Source organism: Arvicola amphibius, chromosome X (genome assembly GCF_903992535.2).
Source record: "Arvicola amphibius chromosome X, mArvAmp1.2, whole genome shotgun sequence".
Lineage (NCBI taxonomy): Eukaryota > Metazoa > Chordata > Mammalia > Rodentia > Cricetidae > Arvicola > Arvicola amphibius.
Window position 1 is genome coordinate 45,786,406 of NC_052065.1, and position 25,058 is coordinate 45,811,463.

A 25,058-nucleotide genomic window follows, 5' to 3' on the forward strand; every position below is an offset into this window, starting at 1 on the left:
ATTTTCCACTTTCAAGGAACTGCCATCAAGAAAAGTAAAATACTGTACCTAATAACTAATGGAAAATAATTTAAAGCAAACTTTATCCAAGTCAAGAAACAACACTGTAAAGTAATATGTTAAATAAGGAAAATGGTACTTGCCTATGCATACACTAAGTGTTGCATGTGCACTTGTACACACAGAAATACGCACACACCGCCACTACTGCCACCACTAAAGCACCATTCAAGTAAATAATTGCAATACATAGTTAGGGCATTTGTAATACATTTATGAATATGGTGGGGACTGACCAGTGTTTTTATTAATTCAATTAGGCTACTTTTATTCTGAAAACTATGACAGATGATCTGTTCATTATAAACTAGAGTGATCTTGGAAATAATTTGACAGTTAATCATAATTCAATAAAACTGAAATAAAATGTCAAAAACAAACTATAAATAACAGTGGGATCACTCAGTAATTACTGTCAGTTTCAACTGAGGAATTGAGAATCTGTTTTCTATCATTACCAAAATAGACAGTAAATGAGCAACAAATGTGAATTTTAAAAATGCATTCTGGGCCTGTGAGATGGTCCTGCAGGCAAAAGAACTTTTCATAATGGCTGAGGAACCAGATTCTAATCCCTGAGACCCACATGATTTTAGGAAAGAATTTATACTCTCAAGCTGTCTTTTGATTTCCACATGCACAAGGGCACACACATGTGCCCATATATATGCTTCATTTGCACACAGACAAAATGAATATATATACAATAAGATTTAAAGATTCATTTATTGAATTCCTGCATATTGTATTAATATTAATATGGTTAAAGGACAGGAATTTATAAAAATGCCATTCTAAAACATTTCCATGGTAGACAATAGCATGAATAACATGATGAAAATGTTTATTACCCTTGCTGGTCAAATGGGTGACATGTTTTTAATTCTATTGCATATATTTAGAGAAGATACTATCACTCATTTTTGAACTATGTATCTACTTTGAAAAAAAAAGAATAATTAGGTGGATTATATTGGTTTCCCCAAAGAAAAGAAGAATGAGAAGACTGGAATAAAGAGAGAACAGGTAAAACCTGACCAAATCTCTTTGTTCTAGTTTAACTTTGTGTGAAGACTTCATTTGTGATCTTAAATGATATAGTAAGCTTAAATAATGTATATATGTCACCGCTTATAATTTTACAATTTTATTATTTATTCAAATATTGGAATATTCCTCAATTAGACATACAATATCTTTACTAGCATTTTCACTTTCCATATTTGTTTTGAAAATAAGCCTCCCAAAATAAAAGTAACAACTCCCTTGCAAAGATCGTGCTTGTTGTTCAGCTGTGAACCTCTGCTCAGAAAGGAGTGTCTACACAGTTAGCAGAAAATTTTCTCTTCCATAAATCCTATATTAATGTCATCTTTATATACTTACTACTTCTTAATGCAAAACTAATCAGAGACAGTTCATCACACTCTATACATTCACATTTCCCTCTTCTGCTCATACTGTTGGCCTCTATACTATGAGGCCAACATTCAATCTCATATGTATACGAAACAGAATAATCTAATATATGGAATCTATTGATTATTAATACTATATTAAATATAATATATTAATGTATTATAAAATATGCTTTATATGAGGCCTCAGAAGAAAAGGACAACTATGGAATATATTGCATATATTATGCTTGTATATATTCAAGTATACATATGATATCTCCTCTCTATCTTAAAGCCAACTTATATGACATTTATTTTATCTGTATCTCTCCCTCTCCTGAATAAGACAGGAGTTCACATCTGAAGAGGCATTAAGATATCAGACATCTGATTCATGACTCCTTTTTAAACTCTATTTAAATGATAGGATCTACAAACATAGAGACATGTTTTGAAAACTTCTACCAATAACAAAAGGGAGATCCTTTTTCCCACATGGTACAGCCTTCCACAAATTTTGTAAAGAAAAATGTTCCTTCATGGAATCAAGGTCTTTCCTGCCAGCAGGTTATCATTCTTTCTCTTGCTATTTATCCTGCTATCTAACTATAAACATCTTTATATCAGTGATCTTATTCCACAATGCTTAAGTAAGACAGCTTTATGTTAACTTTATACCTAAAGTGTAATCTGCTTTTTATGCTTTTATTTCATAATGATTAATGAACTATGAGCTATAGTTTATATAACTGCCTTAGAGGAAAATACATGTATATTCTGATCTTTGTAATCCACAATGGATTATATATCCTAAAAGTTATTCTGTTTCCTAGAAAGACAACTGATCCCATTCTCTAATTTTTCAGACATTGTCCTTTGGCTTACACTTATTTATCTCTAACATCTGTTTATCCTAAACCACCCTGTTTTTATGAAATTGACTTTGTGATGATTGAGGATAGCATATGTTTTACCCTTTTGAAATTTATGTTACCATTTTATCCTTCTGATTCCTTTCATTGAAGATTTAACTCTGTTATTCTATATTCAGTAGACTAGGCTGGATTCAAAGCACTAGCAAATTGCATAATTATTTATTTTATAGTACTGACTTAAATAATTAAATAGAATTTTAGAAAACTGGATATTTAGCATTACTAATCAGTCTCTCTTTCTCCATTACCTAAATTTTTATAGGCTTCTCTCTCATTTCCATCAGATAAATAAAAATGTGTAGGATGAGATTCATTACACAAGTATATTAATGCAAAATACAACTATGTAAAATAAATAACTTGATATGCAAGTATAGGAATCTTAGTATAACTATGCTTTTGATGAGATGTGGGTAACAACACATGTACATGCATATTGAAAATAAAATATAATTATATTTGCCCTTTTCTATTTAGCCTATGGATAATTTATTTACAAAGTTACTATAAAATACCTATACTAGTTGTGTGCAACAATTCACCTATGCAAAACAGGTAAGCATCTGATTGTTGTTTAATATGGAAGGAATCAAAGGCAAAGAAGAAAAGGATTATTCAGCTAATTCAAAGGAATAACTCTCAGGAAAGGAAAACAAGTATATCGGAGATGTAATCACAACAACTTTGTGAAACTTAAACAGGAAAGAGGAGAGAAAGAGACAGACAGAGAGAGAGAGAGAGAGAGAGAGAGAGAGAGAGAGAGAGAGAGAGAGAGAGAGAGAGAGAGCATATGGAGGAAGAATGCAGGTAATAGTGTAGTTTCAATGAAAATGAGTCAATTACACGGGTTGAACGAAAGAGCTTGAGTCCAAGCCATGTGATATTTAGAACTTGTTCAAGGGCTCTGATTCATATAAAAGAAGTTAAGTGTGTTATTAGATGAAAGTGTAGGGAGAGGGAATAATTATTATTTGATTATTAGTCTGCCAAACCTTTTATCTAACAAGTTACAGCCTGGTTTTGAGGTTTGCAAAGAGGGATTTAAACATATATGTAGGAAATAGCAACTTTGCTTGAAACTGGAGCTCTGGTTGTAAAAGGTACTTCAAAGTAAAAACACCCATCAGCCTTCAGTAGATAAACATCACCAGCAAATTCCTTCTGACATCTGTTTACTCCATTTTAGTGTGTCTTGAACTATGTCATTACTGGAACCTGCATCTCTTAAAATAAGCAAAAAAAAATAATAAATTTTAACTGAGCATTTATCTCTCATTTTATCTAAATATATGTCTAATCTCAATTCATATTCACGTTTCATAGGTGCTGGTAAACTTTTGCTATGTTTTCAAACTGAATTTGGAAATGTTAAAATAAGATAACCAAGAATGACTATGGAAACAGGATTTTAAAAAAGTAATGGGGCATTTGAAACTGCTGTAATTATCAGGTAGGTAGATTTAACATATGGTAGCAAGGAATCGAAAGAACACAATGACTATAACTCGGAACAAGAACACTGCTTCTGTTTGCAGTGTACCGGAAGACCCAAACTCCCCGTACTCCCCTTTTTCCTCTTAGAAACCTGAAATGTTCTTTTATATGGCTCCTTGAACTCATCAGAAGTTTCACAGGTTAGGAGGCATTTCATTAGTGAGCTGAGACACATGAACTTGAGAACTACCATAAGCAAACGTTATGTAATTGAGGCTTGATGAAGTGTAGACCTAGTAAAGACAGTATAAACCAAGCATTTAAATGAAAGGTAAACAGCAAATGATGATTGTTTCCTAAGAATGAAAGGAGTAAAGATATATTCAATTTTTGGCATTTCTTAAGTTTAGTCATATGACTATCTTTTCCTGTCTAAAATAAATTCACTGATGTTATATATATTGAGGATAGATATACACAATGCATTAACTTGGTAGATGGGAATCAGCACGAGGGGAAAAAAAACAAGTAAATCTACATTTAATGTTACAAATATATAAGCCAACCTGGCACTACCTTTTTATAGAAAAACCAGCTATAGTGGTACTATAACTAATAATATATAATGATAAACATTTTTACAATCTGCAAAACTTAAGATATTGTTCCAAATTTTGTTATTCATTGTACAGACACACGATATTTTCTAAGACTACCAAACAAGTATTAAAATATACTTTACTTGTGGATGCATTACCATAATCTATTTGCAATAAACCACATGTGTTTTCATTTTTACACCTTTAAAAAATGTGGAAGGCACTAGAGAGAATAGCAAAATTCTGCAACATAAGATACATATTCTTTTAAAATGTTCATTTATTAAAGAATTCCAGAATAGGTAAATAATATTTAAAGTGTAATTGTATTTATAAACAACACACTAAATATGAGCATTAAATAAATATAACTTCATGTAAATTTCTAACAGCTTCCTAATATAGATTACAGGTATTCTGAAAATTGGTTGACAAGAGTTGGCCAGAGAAATGGTTTCCATTCTCACCAGATAAAGCATTTCTTCTTCCTTACCTCTAGATCTATATGAGAAACATGACCCAAGAATGAGAATTTCCAAGTGAGAAAAAGCAGAGCTCTCAATCTTAATCCTTACACATTTAACTGCATCCCCAATCTTTTTACAGCAATTGTTGGTTTCTTTAGATCTATAATGCACCAATTCCACTGAAAATAAACCTAAAAGTAAAAACTTTGCTATCAGTTTCTCATTAAAAGAACAATAACAAAACCCCAAAGAAAGTAGTAACAGAAATCTTGGTTTGTATGGGATGTGGCTGTATAATAAGCTTTAAGGAACCCAACATGTAATGAACTTTTAAGCCTATTAGCCTAATATGATATCTTAAGGTCAGTTTCCAGATCCGTGAAAATCACACAAGCATACTAAGTCGTATGAGATTCTACGTATCAGGCAGAAAATGCCCTTCCCTTGAGCATACATGTTATTAATCCATCCAGTGAATCTGATCTTGATATGATATATTAGTTCCATTTCTATTAGTATAGCAAAACAACATACAACTTAAAGAAGGAAGGGTTGATTTTGGGCCTGTGGTTCCAGAGGGATAAAAATCCATGATCAACATATGGGGAAGGCAGACATGGCGACAGGAACAGCAATCTGAGACCTCACATTTTGTACTGCAAGCAGGAAACAGATATCAAACTGATAGTAGCACCTCTGAAAATGTCCAAACAATGCCAGCAACTATCCAATGCCCAAAAGTATGAAGTATGTCACCCAAGAGTATGGGTGACATTTCAATTCGAACTACATTCTACTTTTGATCTCCATAGGTTCCTAGCCATATCATAATGCAAAAATGCATTTAGAATAAAATATATTTAGTCCAACTTCAAAAGTCTCCATAATCATTCACAGTTCTCAATAGTTTAAAATTCCAAAGTCTCTTCTGAGACTCAAGGCAATTTCTTTACTGTATCATAACCCAAGAAATTAAAAAAGAAAATTACACACTTCCAATATAAAATACCAGAGAAGACACATTACCATTCCAAAAGAGAGGAATGGGGATCTAGTGAGGAAATACTGGACCAAGAAGCATGACTAAAAATCAGCAAGCCAAATACCAATGTCTCTAGCTCCATAACCATGTTTCTTGCACTTTATATTTGCTGCACACAAAATATATCTCACACTCTCAGGCTGGTTCTGTCCACTGTACATCTCTGCTCAGCAGAAATCACTGAGTCTAGCATCTCTCTGGGAATTTTCCAAAGCAACCCAGGCTTCACTTCCATAGTTTCACACAAAGCCTCTCAGGGCCTCCAGGTAGGGAGTTTCTTGATTCACACTTAAGTTTAGCAGATCAATGAAGTACAACTATCCAAACCCTTTAGTCCTGTATCCTTCATGTCTCTACAGCCAGCACTGCCAAGTTCAGCTGCCAACTTGGGGTGAACTTTTCCTTATACAAGTGGGAAGGTTAGCTGGGTGGAGTCTTGTCATGAGGGAACCATGACCTTTATTACAATGCAGATCCTGAGGGTCAGGCCTCTCCCTAATTACCTTATCTCTTTTAGCACAGTGCTTTGCCATAGCATCAAATCTTGTGTTCTTTATTTCTTCAAAATGTACATTTTACATCTTTCTGACCTAACTGCTTTTTGAAATTGCAGACCTATATAGCTGTTATTACTAATAATTGCCTATTAGTTGGACTCTGTATAACTTCCTGTGTTATCATAAGTGACCCCTAAAGACCACTTATATGATGAATTTTTAATCCCCTATGCTATACTCAGAAGTGTGATTTGGGGGAAGTAATGGAATCATGAAGGCTCTGACTTAATCAATGGGAAAAATATCTGTTGATTATTTTTCTAAAAAATTAAGATTTGTTTATTTATTGATATTTTATATGCATACATGTTTTGCCTGTATGCATTGGTGCCTAGGAAGGTCAAAATAGGACATTAGAGGCTCTAGGACTGGAGTTAAGATGGTTGTGAGGCTTCACATAGATAGTGGGAGTTGAACCCCCTGTTCCCTGCCAAGAGCAACAAGTACTCTTAACCACAGAACCAATTCTCTAGCCCCACTGATGGATGCTTAATTTGATGGCATTATTGGAATGCGGTAAAAATTAGGAGGGAGGTTGTAATTGGCAAAAGTAGGTCATTAGTATGCTATTGAAGGGCAGTATTTCCAACTGCTGTGTGGTAAGAAGCATTGCTCTGTCAGGCCTTTCTACTGCTGTGCTGGCTCACCATAGGCCCAGAAACTGGAGAGAGCTAGCCAACCATGGATTCAAATCTATGAAACTATGAACTTAGGTGATTTCTTTTCTTTTCTTTTTTTTTTTTTGTTTTTGTGGCAGGTTTTTCTCTATTTTCATGGCTGTCCCACAACTCACTCTATACATGAGGCTGGCATCAAACTCACAGAGATCCACTTACCTCTGCCTCCCAATTATTTTCGTTTTCAAAGTGGATTGTGTTAGCTATTTTGTCAGTGACAAATATCTGACTACTACAAGTTTACATGCATTCCCCTATGTCAACCATCCATTACTGTAACATATACCTGAAACAATGCATTCACAAGAAGAAGATGATGAAGAAGAAGAAGGAGGAGGAGGAGGAGGAGAAGGAGGAGGAGGAGGAGAAGGAGGAGGAGGAGGAGGAGGAGGAGGAGGAAGAGGAGGAGGAGGAGGAGGAGGAGGTGGAGGTGGAGGGGGAGGGGGAGGGGGAGGAGGCGGAGGAGGAGGAGGAGGAGAAGGAGAGTAATTTCATTTGGGGCTTCAGAGTTTTCAGTTCATGGTTGATTAGGCCATGTTGCTTTTCAGCCTATGACAAGGCAGAAAATCATATTGAAGTGTACATGCTAAAGTAAAAGACTGTCTTTGAAGCTAGGACACAAAGGGCAGAGAGAGCAAGAAAGGAATGGGGCTTTTATCCCCTTCAAGGACATCCCCCATGACCTAATTTATCCCCATTTGATCCTACCACCCTCCTATGGTAAATCATTGTGGAGATCAAGTTTTTAAAATATAGACATTTGAGTGCTCAGTCCGGTGCACCAATGTGTGGCTCTGTCTGTATTTTCATCCATCGCCAGATGAAGGTTCTATGGTGATATGCAAGATATTCATCAGTATGACTATAGGATCTGGCCTTTTCCGGCTTCCTCTCCTCAGCTGCCCAAGGAACTAGCTAGGGGCATCTCCCTGGATACCTAGGAACCCCTCTAGAGTCAAGTCTCTTGCCAACCCTAAAATGGCTCCCTTAGTTAAGATATATACTTCCCTGCTCCCATATCCACCCTTCCTGTATCCAACCATCCCATTCATCCACGCTCTCCCCATCCTCCCCGAGCACCCAAGGTCCAAATAAGGAGCAGAAGGAGGGAGAACATGAGCAAGGAAGTCAGGACTGCAAGGGGTGCTCCCACCCACCGAGTTGGTGGGGCTGATTTAATCGGGATAAAACCGGACTCCCTGAACATGGCGGACAATGAGGGCTGCTGAGAAACCAAGGGCAATGGCACTGGATTTTGGGGGGGGCTAGCCTGATTGGATGCTCACCTTCCTAGACCTGGATGGAGGGGGGAGGAACTTGGACTTCCCATAGGGCAGGGAACCCTTATTGCTCTTTGGACAGGAGAGGAAGGGAGAGTGGAGGGGGAAGGGGGAAGTAAATGGGAGGCGGGGAGGAAGCGAAAATTTTTAATAAAGAAAATAAAAATAAAATTGAATCTGATGCAAAAAAAGATAGAACTCTAAAATAAATAAAAAAATATAGACATTTGAAAAGCATTCTAGATTCTAACTATAGCACCCCAATGCAGGCATAGTAAATGAGAAACAAAAGCTTCTAAGTAGTTTGAGATGTGAGGTTAAGTAGTACAAGTTTTATAATGATAGTTATAGAAAATAGTTACATTATTAGCCAACTAGGTTTATTAAGCTAATAGTTTAACCACAAGTGGATACGGTTATGGTAGAGAACATACATTTATCTAAAATGCTCCCATTTGGCCATCATGAGTAGAAAATTAGATTTTCATTGCAACAAATACTCTTGAATGGTTTGCTTAGAGAAAGATAATAAGTGATTACAATCTAAATGTGTCATTCAACATCTTAAAAAGGGAATGTGCTATTATTCTAGCGATGGAAACAATGCAATTAAGCATGGCTAAATGAGATGCAATTGTCTTATAACAAGAAATTAAGAAACTAACTACAGGCATTACCTGTATAATTTTAGGCAAATGAGCACTGTATGTGTAATATTTACTTGTTCTATACAATTAGCCTCTTCTGTTAAATCGATTTTATTCATCAGTGAGCTGTCATTGGAAGCAAATCAAATCTAAGGGCCTCCCACTTTCTCTTAAAGTTATAGAGGCATATACTGAAGTCAATATTTAATATTACAAGCAAATTTTAAAAATTATTATGTAGAAACAAATTGGGTATTCCAAGTCATTTAAGTAAGGAACAATTTTGATCAAAACACCCTTATCACAAATAATTTACCTTTGGAAAAAGGTAGTGTTCCATTTATAGTTGGTGACAGTATGTTTGAATATCAAGAAATTTTGATATGCTTCCACGCGATGCAGGATGAGTTAGAATACTAAGTCATTTCAAAGTGCTGAAGGCATCCAGATAAGCAGATATGCATGGTAAATTACATTTTAATTAGAACACTGAGGTAAATGTTGAAAACTATACTTGAAAACATCGTGCTTTCATGTAATAGTTCTGATTAAAATTATTCTTCATAGAGAACATGAGAAAGAAAGTCAGAACCATGAGGGATGCATTCATCCACTGAGATGGCGGGACAGAACTAACGGGAGATCACCAAGACCAGTTGGAATGGGACTGATGGAACATGCGACCAAACCGGACTCTCTGAAAGTAGCTGACAGTGGAGGCTGACGGAGAAGCCAAGGACAATGGCCATGGGCTTGGTCTCCACGACAAGGACGGGCTCTGTGTGAGCCTTGTCAGGTTGCTCACCTTCTTGGACCTGGAGGGAGTTAGGAGGACCTTGGACTTAACATAGTGTAGGGAACCCTGTTGGCTCTTTGGCTTGGAGAGGGAGGGAGTGGGGGTATGGGTGGAGGGGAGGGGAAGGAAGGGGGAGGAGGAGGAGAGGAGATGGAAATTTTTAATAAAAAACAAAAAAATAAAAAAATAAAAAATAAAATTATTCTTCATTATAAGAAGGTCAACCACTGGAAATTCAACATCCAGTGATGAAAATGTAACACATACATATTTATCACCACTAGCAATGATAAACATAAAATGACTACAAATGACGTATCATAAATATATTTAAAAACATGTTTACTTATAAAATACAAATATGTATACAAATATGTATATGAGAGTAAAGATTTTTTGTTGGTATGGTGCACGTGTAAATATTTTTGATTTGTAGGAAGGAATGAGGTTCTTTTCCTAAAGGAAATATTGATATTTTATTGTGCATAAAAAGGAGATATTAAAGAAGAAGAAAAAACAATAAAGAGGGATGTTTACCTCTTTTGTGTCTTAAAATGCAAAGTCATAGCAGGTACAAATCATTGGTGCGCTACATTCAGTTTTTCAAGTTACCTAAATTCTGATTTGATATCTAAAAGTTCTACTTTTAATATAATGACCATACATTCTTAAATTATTTTAATTAATGAATTCATGAATAAACAAATTTGAGTTATTATGCAATATGCCTGGAACTGTTTTAGACATTGAAGACACAGTAATAAATCACAATGAGTCTTTTACCTTTTTGATTTGACATTGAGGGAGCTCGAGAAACAATCAAGCAGGGATGAACCAGTCATATGGTGTTAGAGGTTAATAGGCACTCCACAGAGAATTAAATGAGGTGATCTTTGAACTTTGTTAAGTGTCAGTGAATTTCCCTCTAACAACATAACAATTAAGTTGAGACTTGAATGACAGTGGCATAAGAGAACAAACCCCAGTATTATTTAATCAAATTCTCTTCTATTAGCTCTATCCATGTTTGAGTCAGCAACCTGTATGAGAGACTGTAGGCTTACATGTGTTGTCTACTGCACACAACTAAGACTAGTTTTGTAAATATGTTCATAAGCATTCTGCCATATCTATTTCCAATATGAAATTTAAGTAGCAGGCATGACAATCAAAATTTTATCATGTACTCTGATATGCTAGGTAAGTTTTTTTTAGCTAAGCTATATTCCCAAACAAGAGTAAATTAATTAGTAAGATTATAATGATGTAATTGCATAAAGAATTTACATTTATGCTTATTATATAATTACTATTATTATCGTTTAATTTTAGTAAGGAGGATGGAACTTAGGCTCTTATAATTACTAACCAAAGTGTATAACCCAGGCCAGATAAATGATCAATTAATATAGAGCTATATTTTTCTGTGTGTTGTGACCTGTATATATGTATGAGGTGTGTGTATGTGTGTGTGTGTGTGTGTGTGTGTGCTTGATGCATTCATGTGAATGTTCAGGTATGTGTGACCCTGCACACACATTCAGAGGTCAGGGAAAAATGTTTTCCTCTATCATTCTATACACTGCCTCAAGATAGCATCATACTCATTGAATTGGAAACTTACCTTTTAGGCAGGGCTGACCAGCAAACAGGTTCTTGAGATCTGTCTGCCTCCACAAACTAATGCTGGAGTCAGAGGCACAAACAGCCATATTAAGCACTGCATTGAGCACTGGGCAATCAAACCCAGCCCCTCATGCTTGCATATCAAGATCTTTAACTCGTTGCACAATTTCCTTAGCTATCAAATTCAATATTTTTTACAAAATATTTTTGAAGAAAAATAAAATGAATATATTATTTATTTATTCAATATGTTAAATAAAATAAAAATCAAACTTAAAGTCTAATATAAAAATGATAGGTTAATAGAAATCTATTATTTTTAAATTGTTAAGGCTGTTATTTCAAAAATAATATTTTTCTGTTAGCATATTAAATTCACCAAAGTACACATTACAAATAGAAAGATCTCCATCCACCCTTATCATGAATTCCATTGCTTTCATTTTAATATTTTCATGCTTTTCCATATGATACACAATTGTCAATTACATATATGTATATATATATTACTGTATAATGACTTTTGATATACACATATATGTTGTAGTAATTACCACCATCTAGCTAATTAAGATATAATTTTAATTTATTTGTGAGAGTTTCTATTTATTTTTGTGATTTAAAGCCTATTGTCCTGCAAAATTCAAATATACATTATCATTAATTATAATTACCTGGATCTACAATAGATCACCAGGATTTATTCATTAGATTTCACCATTTCTGTGTGGACATGCATTTGTAAGTTCTACGCTCTGATGTATGAAACTGGGATATTCACATAACACTTTCTTATTCTGTTGAATTGTTCAGTGAAGACTGACACAATGAGAACTGGGCTACAATCTATACACGCCTGTGAAAATAAAATAGGAAACCACTTAGAAAGTCTTAGAAGGAAAGTGGAAAAACAAAACTACAAAAATAAAAGGCAAGGAGCAATCAATAAAGTGGTACAAAAAGAGAAAAAAACATAAGGAATTTAGATAATGTCTTAGGGTTTCTATTGCTGTGGTAAAGCACACAACAAAACACAACTTGGAGAGAAAAAGTTTATGTCAGCTTACGCTTCCACATCACAGTCCATCGCTAAGGGAATTCAGGGTCAGAAGTCAAGGCACAGACCTGGAGGAAGGAGCTGAAGCAGAGGGCAAAGAGGAATACTCTGAACATTGGTCTTGTATCCTGTAAAGATTGGTCACATGTACTGGTTTAATAAAATGCTGATTACCCAGTAGCCAGGCAGGAAGTATAGGCTGGGTGACCAAAGTAGGAGACTGCTGGGAAGGTTCAATCTGTAGTCATCACCCAGATGCAGAGGAAGCAAGATGAGAATGCCTCACTAATAAAAAGTACCAAATCACGTGGCTAACACAGACAAAAATTATGAATTAATTTAATATTTAAAAGTTAGCTAATAAGATGCCTGAGCTAATGGGTCAACTAGTTTATAATTAATGTAGGCCTCTGTGAGTTTCTTTGGGAATGAATGGCTGTGGAACTGGGCGGGACAGAAACCTCTGTCAACAAAAGAATGCTACTTTAATGGCTTGCTCCTATGGCTGTCTTACTTTACCCAGGACAATCAGCGCCAGAATGGCAGTGGTACTGTTTAAAGTGAGATCTGTGAGTCAGGTTTCTCCTCACTCACTGGCCAGCTTGCTTGTTTGAGCATATCGAATTTAAGTGTCACCCTCAACTTCCCAAGTTGGATAAGGGTAAAGGACAACACAGGGGCCTCACGCTTTGTAATAAGATTTTGAGGAGAGGGAGTGTTGCCTTTGGAGTTCCTGCACTGTTAGGCACTGGAGAAACATCCAATCCCATTTTTAGCATTTATTTTCATGGGATGTTTCTTTTTCATGAGCTGTGCACACTATATCTAATATTAGAACCATTGAAGATAGCTAAAAGCTCTGCTCTCCATGATATCTGATAACTTCTGGCCCGCATGTTCATATTATATCGGAGAAAGCCTGAGCCCACCCCCATATGTACTTCCTCCTGTTTGCTTGAGAAAATGTAAAGAACAGATTCAATCATAAAGTAGAAACCTCATATTTGTACAGCATGTGAAAATTCTCAAAATGTTACTTTCACATTAATTTCTTCATCCCAACAGAAAAGAGAAGCTATTGCTTGATCTCTTCTTATATTTCTAGAAGAAACAAAATCAAAGAGAAACAGTGTGATACAAAAATACACAAATGGCAGTCATATTGTCATGGAAGCTGAATTAGATGGTGATATTAATATTTGCAGTATTACATTGGGAATGTTCAATTTTTTACCAAAAGGTAAATGTCTTTAGCAGAGTGATTTGGTAGCAGTGGTTTCTAATGCTGGGATACCCAGAGGAAAACAAACACCATACTACCCATTCATTTTATAGGCCCATCCTTCAAAGACTGGAATACATTTGGTTCCAACAGATCCTTGATATTCACCATATCCTACAAATTTCCCAGACAATTCTCACATGCAGACAAGACTGAGAACCAACAATCTATTGTAATGCATTGGTATTGCTGATCTCAGTCCCTTGAGAGTAAGTCTTGAGAAGCAAACAGAAAATAACCTAGAGGGAATGAAAAACACACATTGCTGGGTTACCCTGCCACAGGTTCTACCATAAATAATGCAGTTAGAGCAAAGTTTCAAGTGATTCTCATGCTTGCTTTGGCAGGGCTTCGCAAACTTAATTGTGCCTGCAGAACCTCTGGGGATCTCTTTAACATGCAGGGTCATTCTGTAAATGTGTAACTGCTGCCGCTGATCCTCGCTTACACTTGGAGTAGCAAGAACCTTGATTGCCTGATTGACAGCTAAACACTTGATAATTTTAAGAAGTGGGATAATGTCAACAGAAGATAATCCTAATTCCGGACAGACATTGAGAACAAGAATCTGAGGGTATTCATGGAATGGATGCTATTTTTAAATAATTTATAGTAGAAGGTAGATTTATTTAGGATACTTGCAACATTGAAGGACACAAGAAAACGTGACTAGAACAATCATAGGAAAGGAAAATGTTCTTGGTGGGAATTCCATAATTAAGAATTGGGATTAAAGAATCAAGGATGTGGAATTATATAGACAGCATAATTAGGCATTTACTTATGAAATAAGAATAAGGATAGTATTACCCAATTTGCAGAAACATTTTAGTTCCTAGTACTTAACCTGACACATACTCAATATCTAAATATTATGTAGTATATTTTTTAATGTGTACAGGTGGTTTGCCTGCATATATTCCCATGTAGCATGTGTGTGCCTATTGAGGCTACCAGAAAAGGACATGGAATCCCTAGGAATTGTAGTAAAAGTATAGCAGGTATTTTCTTTTGGGCTACCAAATCAGCACCCAAAACGTCATGGAGATTTATTTTTAGTTGTGAATGCTCGGTCAGCTTAGCTCTTTTATGGCTAACTCTTTTAACTTAAATTAACCTGTTTTTCTTTATTTACATTTTGCCTCAGGGATTATTAGCTTTCCTAACTCCATATATCTTACTTTACTGCTTCTCCATGTCTGGCTGGCTAGCAGCTGCCTGGTTTCTTGCCCCAGGTGTGTTCCTTATTCTATCCCCCTTTTCTCATTCTTCTCACTTTCTCTCAAACCTAGATTTCTCCTATTTATTCTCTCTGCCTGCCAGCCCCACCTATCCCTCTCCTGCCTAGCTGTTTGCTATTCAGCTTTTTAGTGGATCTATCATGTGCCTTAGGCAGGTACAGACAAACAAATACAAAACACGCTTACATAATTAAACAAATTTAGCATAACCAAAAGTGGCACACCTCTACATAGTTAAAGTAATATTATACAGCACAAACAAATGTAACACATCTCTTCTCAATTAAAATAATATTTTACAACATAAAAGATTGTTCTGTTCTGCCATATGGCTTCTGGGAATTGAACCCAGGTCCCTTAGAAGAGCAGTAAGTGCTGTAAACTGCTGAGCCATCTCCCCAGACATAAGTAGTACTCTTCATTCTCTGAATATTAATTATTCTTCACTCTCTTGCAAACACAGTTTCATATATTTTGTCAGTTGCATCATTAAATATCTAGTCACTTGAGGATAATGAAATTAAAGTATAGACAAAAGAATATTTTTCTTTAATTTCATGATGCATATTAAAATGTTTATTATATTAAGGTAAAACAGCTCTGCAGACCACTTTCAAGACTTACCTGAAGGATATTTAAAATTGAGTTAGAACTATATTTTAAAAACCATGTTTTGAACACTTTTTGTGTAAAGTACTATTCTCAAGCAATAAAATAGATTCTAACAGATGTATTCTGATATTAAAGCAATTCCAAAGTACATTTTCAAAGACAATAACATGACCAGAAATGGTTCTTTCACTGTGAAATAGTCCTTCTATGCTATACATCTATCTAGTTTTGCAGATAATTATTTAGTTTTGAGATACAGGATTATCTTGCATAATGTGCATTATCCACTTCTCTAACCTTCAGCACTTCAACCAGATGGATTATAATTTTTATTAGCATTTCCTTTTATTTTGTTTTCCTCATTAAAAAGGAAGTGCTATGAGAACAGTGTCTCTATCTGGGATATGTTGTGTTGTATTTCTGCACCAGGATGGTCACATTCTCCTTTTTCTTCTGCCGCATGGCTCATTAGTTCACTTTCCGTAAGTCCTTATTCAGATGTGAATATATTTCTGCAACACTATGCCTAACGTAACCGTACCCATTTCTCTTTCCTGATGCCTTTCATCCTATTTATGTTTCTTCATTATATTTTATTGCATATATCATGATCTATTTATGTGGGTAGTTATGGTGTATCCACCCTTCACTAGGAAAAAGATCTACTGAGAGAAGCATGTTTTTCTTTTAACCCAGACCCTTAATGTAGTAGTGTCCTCTACAAAGTAGTTGCTTAGTGTGTTATTTTAAATAGATTAACATAATATTCTATACTAGAGAAAATGTTAAAAGGCTATATTTCATACTGACTACCTTCATTTTATACTGTAATTGCTGTGATAGATAGTGCTATCAACCCATGTGGAAGAACATACATGCTTCTTTAAGTTCACTGAAGCCTTTGCATTGTAATTTAATGTTATAACTCCCCACTGACTTCAAGAGAGTTTCTACCATTTTTGGAAAGAGATTTCTGACTCTAAAAATATGTGATTTGCAATTATCAGTGCAGAATGAGGAGATTTCAATTATACTGGCTGAAATAGTTCTGGTACTTGTATTAGGCTGAAGAATATATAGTTTTATTCCACTGGAATATCCCATAATATTCCATTTTCTTCTCAGATATGTCAGAAGGAAGCAATATAAAATGAAGAATTTTTTCAGTAAACTTGAATAACTTGAGAACTGAGCATTTAATTTGGCATTGGATAAAAACTGGCTTCTTGAAGATTGAGTAAAGAGTAACTTTTTATGTAAAAGCAGATATATAATATCATTTGTTCAGTAGATGGGCTCTTTAAACAGCCAATTAGATGATTATCATAATTTTTATCAGATTTATTGCTCAAAATAAGTATCCCTTATGTACTATAAAGAATGCATATATGTTTCTAATTACTGAATTTTAGTGATGGGTATGCGGAACTTATATACCGTTTTACTTCCCATTGTGTACAAAAGTAAAAATAAGTAATGAAAAAACAGTACAACTGAGTAAATGTCTGAAAATAAGGAACTATGTTATGACTCTATAATAGGATTCTTTGCAGGTTCTGAACATTAATACCATGTATATGTATTGAGGGGTTAAATTTATTCCTTTTATACTACATATATTCTGTGATTCCATTTCCTAATCTGCACTTAGTGTGCTTGATAAACAACAATTTTGTACATACTGATTTATAGATGCATTTTAAGATCTTAAGAATGTTTAAGAAAGTATATATCCTCATATCTACCTTATGACTGACTCAAAGACTCCATTACTATAACCATATCTGTAAAACAGAAGTTTAAAAAAGTTAGATACTTTTATACCACTGTGAATAGAAGTTAAAAGAGAGGGTGTTGGGACTGTAACCTGAACAGAGCCTTGGTCTTTGTTACTATGTCACACTGTTATTTACATATATTGCTGTTCACACAAGCTATTTCTGTATATTGCACAAAAATAAGTTTTGACCATAATATTCCAAGTTCACAGTAGCTAATAATGTTCAGAATGGACTTGGGATTTTTCAAAAGATATTTTCATTTATGTTTATTTTTAGTTTATTGACATGTATTCCTCATGTAACAGGGCAAACAAAATGTTTGAAAATATAAAATGAATATTGGATAAATTCTTCGTCAATTTTGTAAAGTTTCAGCATATATATGTAATATGTTTTTACTTCTTCCTTTTCTTGGTTGTTCTTGCATCCCAGGTACCCACATTGCTTAAATTAATTCATCTGTTATCATAGAGGGTATAGTGAAATAACTCACAATGATATTGTAAATAAGGTATCTATTGTAAATAGAATATGATCAGGGTTCTTACAGCATTGTTATGCTTCTGAAATTGTACTGGTTTCCAGACAAGAGAAAGCAGAGACAATCTGGCCCTTTACCAGCATTGCTTTCTTTTTCACACAAATGGATGGTCTTCTTTCTGGACGATGGCTCAGAGCATCTTGAGTTGTTCCCTTGTAAATAGGTTGTGTGAGGCACTCAGGTCCTTATGTAGATTTTCTGTCAGATAAATGGGAAACTACGCATTTTCTACCAGCTTGGACAGTACCTAATGCTTTCGTCCTCAAATGTCAGTCTTTGACAGAAATCTTTCAAAATGCTCTCACAGGGCATATATGTACTATAAATTATTTTGTCTATTAGATATTAATGTGCTTTTTTTAAAGGACTGAGGCTTTAATTGAAAGAATTTTGAAGGAAATGAGTAAATCTTCAGTTTCACTTAGTATCTACATTTATCCTGTGGAATATGGCTTTCATTTTTTCAATACATAGTTATTTATGCTAAGTTACAAAGTATATCAGCAATCTACAGATAACTATAACTATTCAGGGAAGATTTATTCATTTTAGTCAAATAAGGCAGAAAACACAAACAATTAAATTTTTGTTTGGTTTTTAAACATTTTAGTTTGCTATCTGAGTCTATCATGAAATATCTAATAATTGAGTGTTACTCAATTTTGTACTGGAACTAGCTCTTTTAGACCAGGCTGGCCTTGAACTCACAAAGATCTGCCTGCCTCTGCCTCCAGAGTGCTGGAATTAAAGGTGTGCACCACCTCCGGCCTGCCTGGAAACATATATTAAAATATTATGCTGATTACAAAATTTATATACTATTTTAGATATTAGCTTGGAAGACATATTCTGTTAGCAGGAATAAGGAAAATTATTTAAGCATATAAAACATCAAGGAGTTTGAACCAAAATAATGTAGATAGAATTAGGTAGATAGTTAATTAACAGTGTAAGGAAAGGGCACTGTCATAGACAAAGTTAGTGGGAAAAGGCCTGCCCAGGGAGCAATGCCTAGAAAGCCAGTAATGAGAACATGATGACTCTCCAACACTACAATAGTTCCGGTAGAGAGATGAACAAAGAAGAAGGCAACTAGGAGGAAAGGAATGTCAATTATTATGCTTGGAGAGAAGGACCGGGGAGAAGCTAGAGTGTGTGGTAAGAGTGGCAAGGAATATGACTAGTGGAAGGAGAGGGACTGAGAGTTTGTCATCTACAAGACCATAGTAAAGATTATCTATTTACTTTTAGTGAGATGGAAAGCTTAGTCAGAGGTTATTGAACAGAGATGAAGAATCACTTATCTTGTGTGGTAAAACAAAGCTGGCCAGTAGGTGGAAATAGACTTTAGGATGGCTGAAGCATGGAAAGATGAAAAGAATGAATAAATATAGCCATCTAGGTAGAGGTTCACAGAAGGAGGAATGAACGTGGTGAATGGTGGTAGGCTTTTGGATTGTCTTTAAAATGGAGTCGGAAGGATTGGCATTTGTATTTCTTGGAGGAGTGAAAAAGAATAAAAGTGAAGGATGGATCTAAGGATTTGGAAAATGAACTAAATAAAACACTAGTGTTGTGTAAATGCCAGATTTGAACACATAACTTGGAAAAATCTTCAGGAAGAGCAGATTTAACATTTTGCACAATTAAACCTGAGTGTCCTTACAGTGCCTATAATGGCTAATCTGTAGTATCATTTTGGTAGAATTTAGATAATCACCATGGAAAATTTTCCTAACATATGTATTAGGGATTATTTAGATTATATTAATTGAGGTTGAAAGACTCATCCCAAATATATGCATTAGCTTTTGGTGGACTGGGGTTCTTGGGTGATCAAAAGGAAAATGCTGGCTGAGTGTAACCACTCATCACTCCCTGCATTTTGACTGTGGACATAAAATAAAGAGCTTCCTCCACCCCTGCTGCCACCCCTTCCCTGTTAGGATGTATCTTCCAACTGTGACATAAAAGCAACACTTTGTTACTTCAGGCTCTCTTCTCAAGTATTTTGTTTCTTTCCTTAAATAAGTAATGAATACAAAGACTACTGTATATTGTAGTGGAGCAATTGAAGAAAGATAGACTGGGTAATTCTATCAATTTCCTTCTTTTTTTGCTGTCTTTTGTTTGCTTTACCCCTTCTTTGCTGTCTTTCCTTTGCTTTACCCCTTCTTTGCTTTTAATATTTTTACACATCTTTTAAGTGTAAATTTAACTTTCTAAAATTTAGATATCTCACACTAGGGGCATAGTTCGATAAATGCTTGTCTAGAATGTGGAAGGTCATGACTGCCATGACTAGCACTACCAAAACATGCATGAGTTCCAAGCACTGGCAAGAATTCTCACATTATTTTTAACTGCTTGCATTTTCCTATAATTGATGTTTGTCATTTGTTCTTCTGATTTCTTGGATGTGTTTTTTTTGATAGGAAATATTTTTCTGTTAAATTCAATTCTCACTTTGTCATCTTTATTTAAATTTTGTTCATAGTTCCTTCTTTGGTGTAGAGGGTTCCAACGTGCTAAGCAAACACTGCATGGTGCCTTTGGTTAGACTGTCTGGGTTTGCTTACCACCTGTGCCACTTAATAACTTATTAAACCTCGATGACTAACAGAACTTCACATAATTTATATAGGAGGTTAACCACACTTCACTTACTGCATTTCAGGTTTTGTTGTAAAGTATATAGAGCACATAGAAAAATGACTGTCATATAGGTGTATTAATGGTGTGTTAGCTATTATTGCTGTTTTAGTTGTTTGAAATCTAGTAGACCAAGTGTACCCACATAGACAATGAGGCAATAAGTGCTATCTGGCACATGAATAGTTGAAAGATAGACTGTGCTTATAAAGATATAGAGTTAAGGGGAAGAAACAGAATTACTTTATATCAAACTTCTAATTACCCCCAAAGACATTAACATTCCCTATTGATATCCAATGAGTTTTTTTCTTTATAAAGAAGACCCTCTGTTGGAGGAGATGATAATAATAACAGTAATTGGATGAGATTTTTATGGTACCATTAATAATAATTCACCACAGAACATTTTAGAAGTCATCCCTATTTTCTCATGAAATCAGCTTTAGTGACTTTATACCGATAAAGGAAGCAGACAGATTATATTATGGGTTAGTTAATAAACTGTAAGAAATGTAAGTGATTAACTACAAAGTACACAGAAAATCTGTAGCACATATAAATGAGAGCTATTATCATAATAAATGCTTTGCTTTATTTAACAAGTTGTTTTAATTCCTGAAATACTCAGATTTGGAGTTCTGTTGAGGGATATAGTTTAACATAGCTCTTATATGATCATAACTTTCTTGGAAGTTAATGAATTGCAAAATCAGCTAATGTAAAATGATGAGGGATTTTGTATAATTGATGTTTTGAGGTTTATTAATTTTCAGTGTGATGAAACATTTTTATTAGATCGATAATGTAATGATAATTGATTATCACTGTATCAGCTATACTTAATACCCTAATAGATCATACAGAAAACAGAGAGAAAGTATTTTTATACACTTTATGTCACAATAATACAACTTTTCAAGTATGTTAATGGAGCCATACAGTAATAACTGCATAGAAAAATGCATATAGTTGCTTTGTAAAAGTTAAGTGATGGCATTCAAGAAAATGGTGTTTGCTCTGCTATTAATTTTAGGTTACATATCAATTTCACTTTTATTCAGAGTCAGATTATAATTCTACATGATTTTTAGTCACATGGATATTCTGTCTCATTACATTAAATAGGCTCAGAACCATAAACTCAGAGATCTGGACAAATCTTAGGTTTCTAAACATCAGGTACTTAATAGTTAATTCATGTATATCAGATAATGACCTTGGTATTAGCATTTACGTTTTGTTTACTCTCTCTGCTTGCTTCATTGTGTAATTCTAAATTGCCCTCGTGAGTCCCAAAGCACATAAATATTTGAGTATGTTTTCATAGCATCACAGCAAGTGCAAAATGAACTATGCTTGAAATTTATTTTAATTCTTTTTATTGTAATAAAACTATAATATAGCCACATTGTTTCAATAGAAAATTCAGCAATGTGTTAGGCATCATCAGATTATGCTGAAGAACTGAAGAAACTCTTTATATACGGCAACACTTCAGAATGTGTGATGAGTTATTACAGGAAACGTGACAACGTGGTAGGGACATAACACATCTGAAGCAGAAATAACCATTGTGTCTTTCTCATCATGTTAATTGAAAGACCAAATGGAGACTATGCCCATATGTTGTAAGAACTCATATAAAACTTGCTTCAAAACACACATTTTGAAATACTGTCAACATTTTAATAAAAACAATATGTGATTCCTTATAATTTAAATGTTCCAGTTGAGAGAGAACATTAATAGTATTAAATTTATTGGTGTTTTCCTATCATATCTAAGCAGGAGGATTATAGTAAAAATAATTTTATACCTTATCTGCAGGCTCACAGGGAGAAGGCTATGGCAAACCTAATTGAATTCACAATGAAGCCAGAGAAAAGTGGTGCTGTGGTGAAATTTTCATTAAAACAATTACTCATATCTTTATATGCTAATTCATATATAGATGCTAAAGCGCAGGAGTACCTCGTGTTATAAAATATACATACGATCTGTACTTGTGTGCCTATGAATATCCTACATGCTTGAGTAAAGTAGGTGTTCACAGTAAGTCCTGATGACAAATTAATGATCACATTAAATTTAAACTGCCATATTCTTATAGTAGTTTGAATACCTTTGAACCCAATGACATAAACAAATGCAAAAGTGGAGCCAATTTTTAACAGATTAATTAACAAATATAAAATATATTGTTGAATTAATATTCATCCATCAAATTTTTATTGATTTGTATGTGTTATTTATTTCTAAGGAATTAAAAGTGACCCAAAGAAATTGTTTCTCATGAAGAATATTGCAGGTTTAGCCATGCCATTCAGTGTTGTAGACAGATTTTTATAAGGATAGTCCCTATATTCTTAGCTTTCTTCCTAGTAATTCTTGTCATTCTCCTCTTCCTTTTTAAGTGTTATTGTTTGTAACTTGCCACATGAGGCAGATTTAGTTCATATAACTCTTTAAATAATCTTATAAAAGCAAATATTATTTAAATAGTTTGCTCCATTATACTCTTATTAACACTTAAAATTTCAACTAATGCATTTTTGAGGCGATTGTGCTTCTACGTAGAGAAATTTCACCATTACTTTCTGTTTTGTATACTTAATGGTATGTGTGTATGAGAAAGTGAGTCCATATACATACCTGAGCCAAGATACATGTCTAAGATCCCAGAGAATATAAATAACAAACATGATTCTGCCATTGTTTTGAAAGTTACCTTGAATGCAGCATCTTAATTAATCCACATTATAAATCTCTGACAAAAAACTATTTCATCAACTTTTATATTGAGAATACATCACCAGATGCAAAATTCTTTTTTGCAAACATTTCCTTGAGCAAAAGATGTAGTTAAGTAAAAACATTTCAAGGCACACATACTATTATTTGAGGGAGTGAGGTGTTAAAGTGTCAGGAAAAGTATCTACATATAGAGAATCTCAAATAGCTTGATTTGTCAAAATAGTAACATTTGAACAATGTTTGGATTTAAAAATATTAATTGAACTTTTTATTGCATGCTAAAATGACCTGCATATCAAAATGAGACAGAAGCCACTCTGGGTGAAATAGGCATTGGTAGAAAAAAAAAGACAAGAAAATGTATGTAATCAACATGTGATACTGGAGCTAGTAGGTGATATGTGGGATCATGACACGTAATCCAACTAACACAGATTGTGTATGCCATATTGACTGATAATGAACAAAATAATCCAGGTTAATGGCTTATATGTATGTGTATATAGGATAAAGGGTGGATAAACTTCAGAAATATATTATAGAAAGCATTTTAGGAAGATGTGAAGGTACTGGCTCATTTATTAAAAGACTAGTATGTAGTTGGCATGTAAAAAATCATAGAAAGTGTTGGAATATGAATGTAACTAAAGGAGTAGGCTAGGTTTTATATATTGAATTTTATGCCATATCTCTCACATATACATGTTTATATCTCAGCTATTAGTACCTTAATATATGACCTTGTTTGTAAATAAGGTGATTTCAGATATCATTAGGTATGTTGAGGTCACAAAAGAGTAGGGTGGACCCCTAAATCAAAGTGACTTTTTAAAAAAGAGGAAATTTGAGTGATTTAATATAATCAGATCTATGTTTTAAATATAGAAGGCCAAAATCTAAAGAAGATTTAGGAGGACATCAAAGATTCTAGGTACTATGTAGGTAACATTTTATTATGAGTTAAAAACTGATGAAAATGTGTAAGCCAAAAGTATTAATTCTGTTTTTTTTTTTCCATGAACGTAGAATCCTGGGCTGTGTCGGGGGAATAAAACTGCAACTTAAAGCCATCTGTCAATAAATGACCACTTGGAGACAGGTGAGGAAGAGGAGTATTCTCTAGCAAGATGATGACGAAAGAACTGAAACAAATAAAGAATTGTTCTCTTTCTTATGACTAAATTAGCAGTAGAGAGAACCCTATGATTTTGAGAACTGAGCACCAAACTTACAAGGCAAAATAGCATTTTCCAACTACTTCTCTATAAGTATGAACATGAACTTGAAAGATACCACCACAGTTTGGCAAATAAAATAAATATTAGCTGTGATAAGCTGAACCACGATACTTACAAATATAAAAACAACAGTTTATTTCACTGGAAATCATTTTTAGAATCCATTCTAGGTTCTCATTAGAGTCAAGCAAACTTCAAACAGGTTATGATTAATACCAAATGCTGATTTTTGCAGAGGACCAGAATTTGATTCTCAGAAATTACATAAGCAGTACACAACTTCCTGTTAATCTAGTCTCAGGGTGTGTGTGCATGCATGTGTGCAAGCAAGTACCCTCCCACACATGCATGCACACAGAATTAAAAAAGTATAAAAT

General features: G+C 34.3%; 1 protein-coding gene across 1 annotated transcript in view; it reads right to left on the reverse strand.

Annotated features, from left to right (window-relative positions):
* The window catches only part of Il1rapl1 (interleukin 1 receptor accessory protein like 1), a 655,686-nt gene that overhangs the window by 450,262 nt on the left and 180,366 nt on the right, over nucleotides 1-25,058 (reverse strand).